This window comes from Cryptomeria japonica, chromosome 8 (genome assembly GCF_030272615.1).
Source record: "Cryptomeria japonica chromosome 8, Sugi_1.0, whole genome shotgun sequence".
NCBI classification, from domain to species: domain Eukaryota; kingdom Viridiplantae; phylum Streptophyta; class Pinopsida; order Cupressales; family Cupressaceae; genus Cryptomeria; species Cryptomeria japonica.
In genome coordinates this window covers 559,316,089-559,328,304 of record NC_081412.1, presented here as the reverse complement: position 1 = coordinate 559,328,304, position 12,216 = coordinate 559,316,089, and the positions used below count along the sequence as shown (strand labels likewise).

Here is a 12,216-nt window from a genome sequence, read left to right as displayed (position 1 = left end):
AGCAATTGAGCATTCTAAGTCTCCATTCAAGGCTATGTGTTGCATTCAAGACAAGGATTCAACCATTGAAGAGGAGATCACATACAATATACAACATATTACATACAATACACCTTCGCATGTAAGAATACAAACATTCTTACAACAAGGTTGCAGGTACGCGGCTGTAATTGAAGACCTGGAATCCTTGTGTAGAGACGAACAAATCCCCCTTCATTTCACAGATTTTTTGGAGGACCATGTGCATGTCGGGCGCCATCGTCCCATCAACTTTTGCTCAAATTTACAGAACAGCACCATCTCAACATTTTACTGCTAATTCCAGGTCCGCAACTTCATCCCATATCCCTATCTCTATTTATAAGTGAATCTTTCCTACTTTACATACATTCCTAGTTCAATCATTCTATCTATATTCTTTACAAAAGAGGGTATCCTTGATGTCTTAACCCTTGAAACTCATATAGAATCCAATCTTGCATTGCGTGGGATTGGATCTTGTGGGTTTCAACCCCTCTTTTGAATGTAAAGTCTCCCCTAAGTGAAAACCATCAACCCTAGTGACTCTCCCTTCTCTCTCCTTGGAGTTGGGGAGGGGAGAACAACTAGGGTTCGATTTTTCTGCTTTACATTTTGGTGAACCCGACGTGAACATCCTCATTCTTGATTATTCATGGTTAGATCTGAAAATTTTGTTTCCTTAGTTACATTTCCATGTTTGATCTTTTGCAAATTTTAGAGGCTAATTGCATAAAAACCCTAAAATTTTCTTTTTAGTAATTAAACTTGTGAAATGTTTAATTGTTAATGCTTGTTTCAGATCTACCCTTCTATTGCAAATTTTCAATTCATATTTGTGCTTTAATTCTAAAAATTAAGTGGTTAAATGTCAAAACCCTAATTTTTAAAACCTTCTTGATTCAACCTTTGACTGATAATTTCACTAATCAAAACACCTCCAAATCGGCTGTAACTTTGGATTCCGCAATAAAATCACAATATCTCTCATCCCTGAAAATTTGGAAAAAAGCTGCGAGGACCGTGTGCACCCTGAGCGCCATCGTCCCCGACATTTTTTCCAAAATTTTGGGAGCTAGATCTTACTGTATTTTTCTGCTAAAATCTAGAATTTTGGCTGATTTTATCAATTTTAACACTTTCAAAATTAAAGTCAAAGTTGGTCTAGTGATTGCTCGGATAAAGGCTTATAATCATTCAAAAATTGTTGAAATTGAAATTTGTGTTAAAATTGTGTTGGCATTCATTCGAAATTTCAGTGCTTTATTCAAATTTTTGCAGTTTGTGACTTTTGAAATTAAGTATTTAATTGCAACAACCTTGATTTCCACTTTCAAATTCGAATTTTGCATGAAATCGAGTCAACTTTTAAATTTCAAAATTTGCATTGCTTTCAGCATTCCCTCTGAAATCATAAAATTCAAAATTTCAGTTTCCCTCTCTTTTCCAAAATTCAAATTTTACATTTTTCAACAATCTTGGTAGGGTTCAATTTTGAGATTGCAACTTTAATTTGGCCTATCTACAGATCGTAAAATCACTCAATTTTTTCAGATTAGCTTTAAAATCATCATAACTTTCATCCCTGAAAATTTCAAAAAAAGTTGCGAGGACCGTGTGCACTCCGTTCGCCACGGTCCCGAACATTTTTTCCAAAATTTCGGGAGATTGTCCTGATTGCATTTAACAGCTTAAATCTAGGAGATTGGCTGGTTTTATTGAAATTTGCTACCTCTAAAATTCAAAATCTTCTCTCTCTTTAGTGCATGAGTTTTACAACAATAAGCCCTACTTACACTATTCCCGTTAGACGAAGCCTTAGAATTAAGTCTTTCCAAGGTGTAATTACTGAGGAGATGGAACCTAATTTGAATGGCCTTTTTAACGAGGACATGGGTAATTCCTCTAATCCTCTTAATGATGAAGAAGCTCTCCATGAGGTTTCTGTAGAACAACTTTCGAAATTGGATAACCAATTTGATGATTTTCGACAATGGATGTCTCAAGAATACCCCGATAGTCAAGCTCTTCCTTTAATTGAGGGTCTAAAATGTATGGTTCAAAGTGATAAGAATGGAATTGATATTTTGCGTGGTATTGCACACATTGTGGATTCGAATGTGATGCCTATGAAGAGTTGTGCCGAAACCTTAGGTTATACACAACCTCCTACTCAAGTTAATCATTCTATTCCTTTGACAACTTCTATTACTAGTATACCTACTTTTACATCAAACATAATGACTACTTCAATACAAGACATTCCACCTATGATCACCAGTCATGGGGGCAATCCCTCTTCTTCAATCAACCCTCTTCCTTCATTCAATCCGACTTCTTCATTCATTCCTTCAATGAGCGTCCCTATTATATCTCCACAAATGAACATGACGCAAGGGGGAAATTCATTTAACCCCTCCATTCCTCCTTGTAGTGTTCCTCCTTTCCAATCATCTCCTATGACTAACTATCATAGTGTCCCACCACCTTACTCTCAATCAATACCTTCTTTCAATAACATAATACGTCCATCACAATCTAACACATCTAATATGAACTCTTCGACTGAAGCGACCATTAACAATCTTGCACAAACTGTCTCTTCTTTACAGCAACAAATTGCCTCTATGAATCAATCTAAGTTTAGTGTGCCCACATTTGATGTTGCAAGCCCACTTTCTCTTGACATTGTTCGAGCTATCCCCCCTAAACATGTTGAAATTCCACATTTGGAGCTTTATAATGGTAAGGGTGATCCTTTAACACATGTTAAGACCTTTCAAACAATATGTACTGATTTTGCTGATGACCAAAGGTTGCTTGCAAAACTGTTTACTAGAACATTAAGAGATAAAGCCCTACAATGGTATTGCTCGTTGCCTTCTTATTCTATTACTTATTTCGAACAACTTGCATATGCTTTTATTCAACAATTTGAAAACAATATAAGTCCTAAAGTTACTTTGATTGATTTAATGCATTGTAAATAAGGTGTTAAAGAAAAAGTGACTGATTTCATTGGTAGATATAAGCATTTGTATGCTCAAATTTCTTTTCCAGTACCTGACAATGATATTCAAAGAATCTTTATTTCTAATTTACAAAAAGATATTAGAGAAAAACTTCTATTTTCTGAGTTTACTTCTTTCCAACAGTTGTGCGCAACTCTTCACAATTATCAACTGACTGTGAGTCAAATGGAACAAGCAAATCCTATGGCTCTGAGTGATAAGGGTGATAGTAGTCAACAACCATTTGGGAAGTTTAAATCGAACAGAGAGTCCATTAAATTCAATGAAAACATCATCAACAACAATGTGAATGCAGCATCAGGTGTGTCTCCTATTTCTAAGTTTTTCAAGAAAGAAAGAAAGTTTACTCCTTTGAATGAATCATTGCATAGTATTATGAATAAGTTATTGGAACAAAATGTGCTTACTCTTCCTCTTATAAAGAAAATAGATCCTACAAAGATTAACTCACCCTATTTTGATAACAAATCTTTTTGTCAATTTCATCGTCATCCTGGGCATGATACTGAAAAATGTTTTGCTTTAAAGGGTAAAATTCAAGATTTGATTGATAATAATACTATCTCTGTTTCTAGTGTGAATGATAAAGGCAATACATCTGTAGCTCCTCCTAACCAAAATCTTCAGATTTTTACTGATCCATTACCTTCTCATACCTCTAATGCGATTGATACTACTGATTCCTCTGTCTCACCTGATGATCTTGTGTCTATGACTCTGAATGTGATTAACTTTGTAGAGTAGCAGAAAATCCCTAAAGAACCTTCCATCACCTTTGATTCTAGTGAAACTATCAGGGCACCTGATGGTCCTTTATATATAGTTGCAAAAGTCAAGAATACACGTTGCTGTGGAGTGCTTATTGATCCTTCTTGTATGGTTAATATCATTACTGAAGAATTTCTTTTTACTTTGCAATTGAATCAAGTGATCTATGATGAAACAAATGTGGTTGTGAAATTATTTGATGCATTTTCTTCTCCTGCAATTGGTTCTATTACATTAGCTATCGAGGTCCATAACAAATCCCTTGATGTGGACTTTGCTATTATTCCATCATATGAACAATTTCGTGTGAAGTTAGGCTATCCTTGGCTGTCTTCCATGAAAGCTATTGCTTCTCCTATTCACAAGTGTTTGAAATTTCCCCATAATGGTGAAGTTGTTACTGTCAATCATAGTCTCTTTAAACCAGCTGAAAGAACTTCTAGCATTCCTATTGATTACTTTTGGCCTAAACAATTCCAATCTCTTTCTGCGCGAAGTGATCATCTTTTCAAATCTTATCAAAAGTGGAAAAAAGATATGATCCTATCTCTATGTGAACCTAGAACACCCAAACTTGACATTCCTATCATTCTTGAGAAGGAAGTTCTTCCTTTGAAAGATAAAACTAATGTCTTTCCTCAAAAAGATTCCCAACCCATTCCTATGAATGTGACTTTGCCTATATCTAATAAACTTCCTAAGAGTAGACCTATACCTCCTCGTCATGATGGACTTGGTCTCCTTCCTAAACCAAATATTCCTCCCTTATATGGAGCAGTTCCTCCTCCTTCCTCTTCTCCTATTATTCAACCTAAGAGACCACAACCTAAACACCCAAGTGATAAGGATGAGAACATTCCTCCTCCTCAATCTTCTCAACTTCCTACTAAGACTAGACGAAATCGTTCTGCACGTGAACGCCGATGAAAGCGTCGTCTTAGAGCTTAGGCAGTTGCTTTTCAAACTTTGCAATCCCCAAAAACACCTTCAGCTAGTATTATTCCATTTTCTCCTCAGCCGACGATTGAGCCAAAATCTCCAAAACATAAGATGCATGATGGTCTTGATCCTGTGCGAGTTAAAGATCCTATTTTTATAAATCTTGATGATGATATAGATGAAAATGTTATTTATGATGAAAGTGTTACTCCTGTTCATTCTAATAGTGAATATGAATATGTTGATGTTGATAACCATTTATCTAACAAATTTTCTAAAGCACTTATCCTAGCTCCTAGACAAGAACAACGTGGTGTGGAACATGAACATAGCCCTTGTTTGGATCTTGTGATAGCTCCATCTGTTGTGTTGGAGGTTCCTCCTCTAGCGTGTTTCCTACCTTCCCGAAGTAGTGATCAGCAAGATCGGGGGGTAGATGACATGTTAGACTAGTTCATTAGCATAGAAGACTCTCTCCTCCTCTCTTGATCTCTTTTTTTACCTCTTCTATGTGTTATTCTCATTCTTCTATTTGTTTTCCTTAGTGTTGTCTACTTGAGGATGATGCAAAACATTGAGATCTCTTTTGGTCTCTCTCATGTTGACTCAAAAGACACATGTGTTCCCTTCTTCTAGGTGACCTTCCTTGATTGGGGAATGAAGAACAATTATGCATACATACATATGATATACATGAATTATCATACAGCATACTGACCCCGAGGAAAGTGAAGTCACCTTGTGCTTTGTGTTTTGTGTCTATTATCCTTGGGCTTATCTCACACGTGGGGGCTAAATCCTTGTGATAATGTGCTCCTTTCTCATTTCTTATATGTATCACTACCTTAAAGAAATCACCCCCAGTGAGGTGTGTGCGATCGCTTTAACGTAGGGGGGCATATATCCCATTCATATCTTTTCAAGATACTTGAAAATTTCTTGACAAATTTAGCTTTGCCTTGAAATTTTTTGATATCTTTCTTGCATGACTCATAGTGAGGGAACCTTACTACTGACAGTCATGGTTCTCCCTCATGATCTTCCCTTTTACTTTGTCAATCGAAGTCGTAAGATCCTTAGTCCACTGGGGGCTTGGTGTATCTTGCCTCCTTGACGTGGTGAAAGTTTTTCAATGTTGTTTCCTTGTACTTTACTGGAAGTACGAGTGTACGCTTATACTCCCGCTAAAGTGGGGGCTAAATGTAGCATCCTAAAATTGTGACACTTGCAATTTTGACTGCATTTGGGTCTTCACGATGGTGATGCAACACGGAACCTGAATGGAGACCCTGAAACTTGTTCATGACATCAAAAACTGCATTTTTCCACACCCTGGCCTGATCCCTCCTTGCACCCTGCTGTCTCGGGAGGTGGGACCATGGTGCCTAGCGCCCTGGTCCTTCAGGACTAGGGCACCCAGTGCCCTGGTCCCCTAGGACCATGCCGCCCAGCGCCCTGGTCCCTAGCCCTATTTTGGGCCCGGTCTCTTTTGGGCATGGGGTCTTTAAGTTTGCAAATTGGAAAATAATGTTTCCTGGTCAGCCTAAGGTCGGGAAAATCAGTCTATCAGCCCTAATTGACAAGTATATAAACTACATTTCCTCTCCCATTTGAGGAGGCAGAAAAAAAAGAGGAAAACATATGCAAGCAAGACGCGGAAGTGATATTCAAACATTCAAGCATTCAAGCATTCCTTCAAGCAATTAAGCATTCTAAGTCTCCATTCAAGGCTAAGTGTTTCATTCAAGACAAGGATTCAACCATTGAAGAGGAGATCACATACAATATACAACATATTACATACATTACACCTTCACATGTAAGATTACAAACATTCTTACAACAAGGTTGCAGGTACGCGGCTGTAATTGAAGATCTGGAATCCTTGTGCAGAGACGAATAGATCCCCCTTCATTTCACGGATTTTTCGGAGGACCGTGTGCACGTTGGGCGCCATCATCCTATCAACTTTCACTCATATTTATAGAACAGCACCATCTCGACATTTTACTACTAATTCCAGGTCTGCAGCTTCATCCCATATCCCTATCTCTGTTTATAAGCGAATCTTTCCTACTTTACATACATTCCTAGTTCAATCATTCTATCTATATTCTTTACAAAAGAGGGTATCCTTGATGTCTTAACCCTTGAAACTCATTTAAAATCCAATCCTACATTGTGTGGGATTGGATCTTGTGGGTTTCAACCCCTCGTTTGAATGTAAAGTCTCCCCTAAGTGAAAACCATCAACCCTAGTGACTCTCCCTTCTCTCTCCTTGGAGATTGGGGAGGGGAGAACAACTAGGGTTCGATTTTTCTGCTTTACAATTGTATTAATAATTACATAAAAAAATTTGAATAGCAAATGAATACGTCCACTACTAGGATGCACATCCGGACCTTCATGTACAGGTTTTGTTCCATGATTATCATGCTGCATTCCAATGTCATACGTAGTGTTATCATTGCTTGCTTATTTAAAAAAAATATAGTCACTTTATGTTGAAACTTAACATCAAATAGATTATTGGTTAAGTATTCAATTTGAAATAATTTTCATTTAGCTTAATTACCATTGTGACAGATGCATTAGAATCTTGTGTTTGCCCACTCAATTCTCATAGTCGTTCAGTCATGGCTATATAGCCTTGCTGGTAGCCAATTCTCTTGTCATCTTCTGTGGGCGCTCTATTGAATTCAGAGCCCTGCATTTTGCTTAGTATTGTGAATTTTGCTTGTATTGTTTGATCAAAAAAGAAATGTTTACAATTTATAAATATTTTGATGTGATACTTAATTTATTGATTCTTACAATTCATGTGGCAAGTTTCATATAACCACTAGAGCCGAGTTGTGTTGCCCATGCTTTTCTTGTCTTGCCTTGGTTGCCTTTGACGTGTCACTCAATCTATGAAAAGTTTGAAATATGTTAGATTATATAAATATTATGAATAATTAGTACATATTCACATTCTTAATAGTATCACATACCTTCTTCTGGTGTCTGGTGGTGTATTTCCTTTTTTCCTTTCAATTCTCTCCTTTGTATCCAAAATTAGGTCCTTCCACTCCCTCTCTAGAATCATGGGGGGATGCTCATACTTTCCGTTCTTCTCTAAATGTGTCCTGTATTGGTCCCTCACATACTTTAGATATATGCCAGCTTTTTCTAGGAGCTTAGTCTTGTCGAATGTGTCATTTCCAAACAACCCTACCATACGGTTTGTGAGTTCATCTTTTAACTTTTTTTCTTGGTCATTCCACCTTTAAAGCAAAAACAAACCTATTAGATTTAGAAAGAAACTGAAGCTACCTTTGATATAGTTCAAGAAATGGATAAAAGGAAAACTATTATAGCAATGATATGAAATCAAAATAGTGGATAAGGGTTAGTTCACGTATGATATTCCACCTTTTACGTATGGTGGGCCCAAATATCTGCAATGAAATGTCATTAAGATTTTTATAAAAAATATCATTTCCTGCAAAAAAAACATGGGATGATTAGTCCAAAATGAGTGATCAGTAAGTAAATTACAATTAGACTATATATAATAATATTTTTAAAGTACATGGAACCTTTTGTATCTTCAAGGGAATCAATTCTTCATCGCTCACCACCAATGTGGCCTACAACGTTCCCGTACTAGCAAAATGGGAAGATCCAAGAAATGATGGTATGTTATCAGTAGTACTTGCCTCTAGCGCATCCTCATGTGCATCTCTTGCCACAGTAAATGAATCCACTATGAAATGTCTCCAAGAAAGAACACTTCAAGGGTAATAAACACATAACAAAAGAGAGATAAAAAGAGGGATCTACCACCAGTGGGCGGGTCAACACGAGTAGATGTAACATATGATGTCTGCATGCTACGTGTTGCCGACATTGCAGTCGGCAATACAGTTGGGCTCGACCTCAAACCCATGTCACCACCTGAAGAGTAATACATTAAATATGTAAAACATTAAAAAAGCAAGTTCACAAGTCCAAAGGAGTGGTTTTAATATATAGAACATGGTCATCACCTGAACTACTCGCAATACCCTGATTATCGCCACCAGGATGATGAGGCCCTATAAATTTCTGTAAAAAGAACACATACATATTTTAGTTAATGACATAAAAGAGATAAAAATATAAACCATTATTGAACTTTTGTTATGATTAAAGCTTTCATTACTGCATACTTGCAAGTTTTCCATTATCGTCAACAATAGTTGCACCCTCTTTGTTATCTCATCAGTCTGAGGACTTATGGTTGCCAAATCAACAATCTCTTGCCTAATTTTTCTAATATTCTTTTGTACAAATTGCATAGAGTTTGCGTTAAGTGTGATGTCATCAGCGCATAACACTGTCGAGCGCCCACATCCCTATGGAGGTGCTGAGGTACTGCAGGTTCCTTTCCCTTATCCCGAACATCCGTCTATGACAAGAATATAATTAACACTATCAAAATTACTTCAAAACACTCAAGAAAAGATCATAATGTAATAGTTTGATTCTATCTAATTTGTACAATTACAATGAGGTTTACCTGCTTCATAGAAGTGTTGGGACCTACACCCCTATCTATGCTATGTGGTGGATCCATGTGGCCCTATGACAAAGAAAAAATATAAAAACGTTAGTGAAATGAAACCAATAGACTTAGCAAAAAAACTTAATAATACAATGGTTTATTGGATTCATTAATTGGAAGTTAGCCTAAATGGTATATATATAGTACGTACCACCCCCATGATAGTAACTTTGTTTGTATCTATACAATTCAAATTGTAATTGATTAGTAGCTCTTCCCCTGCACTTATTGATTTTATCGCACATACAAACACACAATTTCCCTCATGTGCCTCAAATATGCAATTGGGTTTCTTATTAGTTGACCCAGGTCATGTACTATTTATAAAACCTGCAATATTCCCTATTTCTTTTGGCCTTCCATCAATGTATATAGCCACTCGTTTACTTTGATCATTATCTTTTTGTTGTATATAATTGGTTGATAGTGCATACCTACGCATACATTTTTTATATCAAACAATCTGCATCCAGTCATTATAATTGTTACAAGGTCCAACAAACTCCATCAATTCAGCAACTTTGTTGTAACAGACCTTTATGTTGTCCATGGAAAATAGGCCCAAACCATGTAACGACGAAGGTGCTATGCGATATATCCTCTCATTAACACAAAAATTAGTGTTTATTGGAGGAAGTTCCTTGGGTACACATTGTTTTAGTAGATGTTTGTACCTCAAGGGCACCTCAATGTCGCCTTTGGTCTCATCATCATAAAAGCATGACCCCCCTTGAGCAAGAAAAAATTCCATGCGTTTATTGAATTCTCTTCTAATCTTTTGACCTCTAGTTGATCTCCCTTTATGAGATCTACTACATGTCTCACTTTCCTCTTCTATTCCTGCATTTCCCTCACTCGAGGAAGACACATCTGACAAATACTTGTGCACCATCAAATGAGAGAGTTAGTTGGTAATGAGAGAGATATTTTGCAAATGAGGGTAATATTGATGAAGAAGTCGGCCATAAAGTTGATGTTGACATTAAAATTTGAGTAAGTCCAACTGGGGCCTCAAGTGTTGATAACTGTATTAGATTTGCTGCTAATGTTGAGGTTTGAAAAACTGAGGAAGTTTGTTTTTCTTGTAATTTTTAAAAAATATATTATTTCTATAAGGTGTATTGACTTATACCTATCAATCCATGAGACTGTGTAGGATCCTCGTCAAAAGGGTTCAGGTTCCTACACCAACAATTGAGCATCATAAGCATTACATTTGTAATTTGATAAACAATAAATACTGCAGTATCATAAGCATCATAAGCATCACATATGTATCATCATATATGTAATTGAGCATCATAAGAATCACATATGTATCATCATAAACATGTAAACCATCACATACGTATCATAAATCACCATCCATCACATAGCTAATAAGTAGTCCACATTCCATAAATAAACACAAAGTTCAAAAAATGTCACATGTATCATCATAAGCATGTAATCCATCACATATGTATTTTAAATCATCATCCATCACATAGCTAGAGGTGCATCATGAATTAATTAAGTAATGACATTAGAATTCAAAACATATGAATTATTTATGTAACCATATAAGTCAAATCAATTTCTATCAAGATATCAATATTAAATAGATAATACAATAATCGCATCTCATACATTTCATTCATGTTATTGATCTTCTTCTTCATCCAGCTCATCATGATGACCATCATCATCATCATCATCATCATCATCATCATCATCATCATCATCCTCCTCCTCCTCCTCCTCCTCCTCCTCCTCCTCCTCATCATCATCATCATCATTATTGTCGTCATCATGATCATTGTGTTCATCATCATCATCGTCATCACCATCACTGACACCATCACCATCACCATCACCAACATCATCATCAGTAGCACCATCATCATCATCAGCTTCTTCTTCATGTACATTTCCGTTAGGAACATCATCGAGTAACTGTCAATCATGATCATCTATATCATCTTCTACTTCTTTGGTATCTTCTTCTTCCATCACATTATACATTATCAGCCTTCCTCTTGGATCGTGTCTAACAACAAATGACCAACCCGGTTTATGTGGAACCTCTGAGTAAAATACCTGCTCACATTGACTTGGAAGAACATAGGGCTCATCCCCAACTCATTCAAATGACCTTGTATTAACCATTGTAAATCCATTATCATGTTCGATAACAGTTCTATTAGGATCATTTATATTCAGTCGTAGCCTATACCATTTGATGACGAACATAACTAATTTGAAGGAATTAAAGTCACACTCAAGTATATCATCCAAAATGCCATAGTATCGATTTTGAGACACTTGAGGATGTATGTCATTTCTAGATGAAATATTGGTCACCTCAAAGACTACAGTTATCCCAGAATCACAAGTTTTCTTCGTGTCATCCAACTATTTGATGCGAAATTTATGACCATTGCAGCACATAGCCTTGTGGTGTTTGACCTGCAATATGTCTAACATATTAAAATTATTGCATCATGAGTTGATAAACATATGGGTGATTAATAAAATTGTATGTACCTATTGATCTCTTAAACCATATGCTAAATCAATTTCCCTTTGTGTAACATTGGAATCTCCACTATGATGAGCTTCTTTAACCAATGAAGCGACACCATCCCATGTTAATGTGCAACTAGAATGTTGACATCGTTCAATCCACACCGTCATCCAATCAAGATTGTTTGCAATATACAAATGTAGCACATCCCACTCCCGACCAACTGTACAAATAATTAATAGACCACTTACAACTGACTTATTTAGAAGATGAAGAATTAATTTACTACAATAACATCTTATAATTACCTCTCACTTTCTTCAATCTACCTTTCCCCAGCAAGTGCTCCCCTTCAAATTTATTA

General features: G+C 36.4%; 1 long non-coding RNA gene across 1 annotated transcript; it reads right to left on the bottom strand.

Moving 5' to 3' along the window:
- Positions 1-7,917: 7,917 nt before the first annotated feature.
- LOC131857339 (uncharacterized) lies at positions 7,918-8,404 on the bottom strand. Its single transcript, XR_009358701.1, has 3 exons — positions 8,333-8,404; positions 8,173-8,242; positions 7,918-8,024 (listed from the first exon to the last, which is right to left on the bottom strand). It is a non-coding gene; the product is annotated as an uncharacterized LOC131857339 (long non-coding RNA).
- Between the last annotated feature and the right edge of the window lie 3,812 nt (positions 8,405-12,216).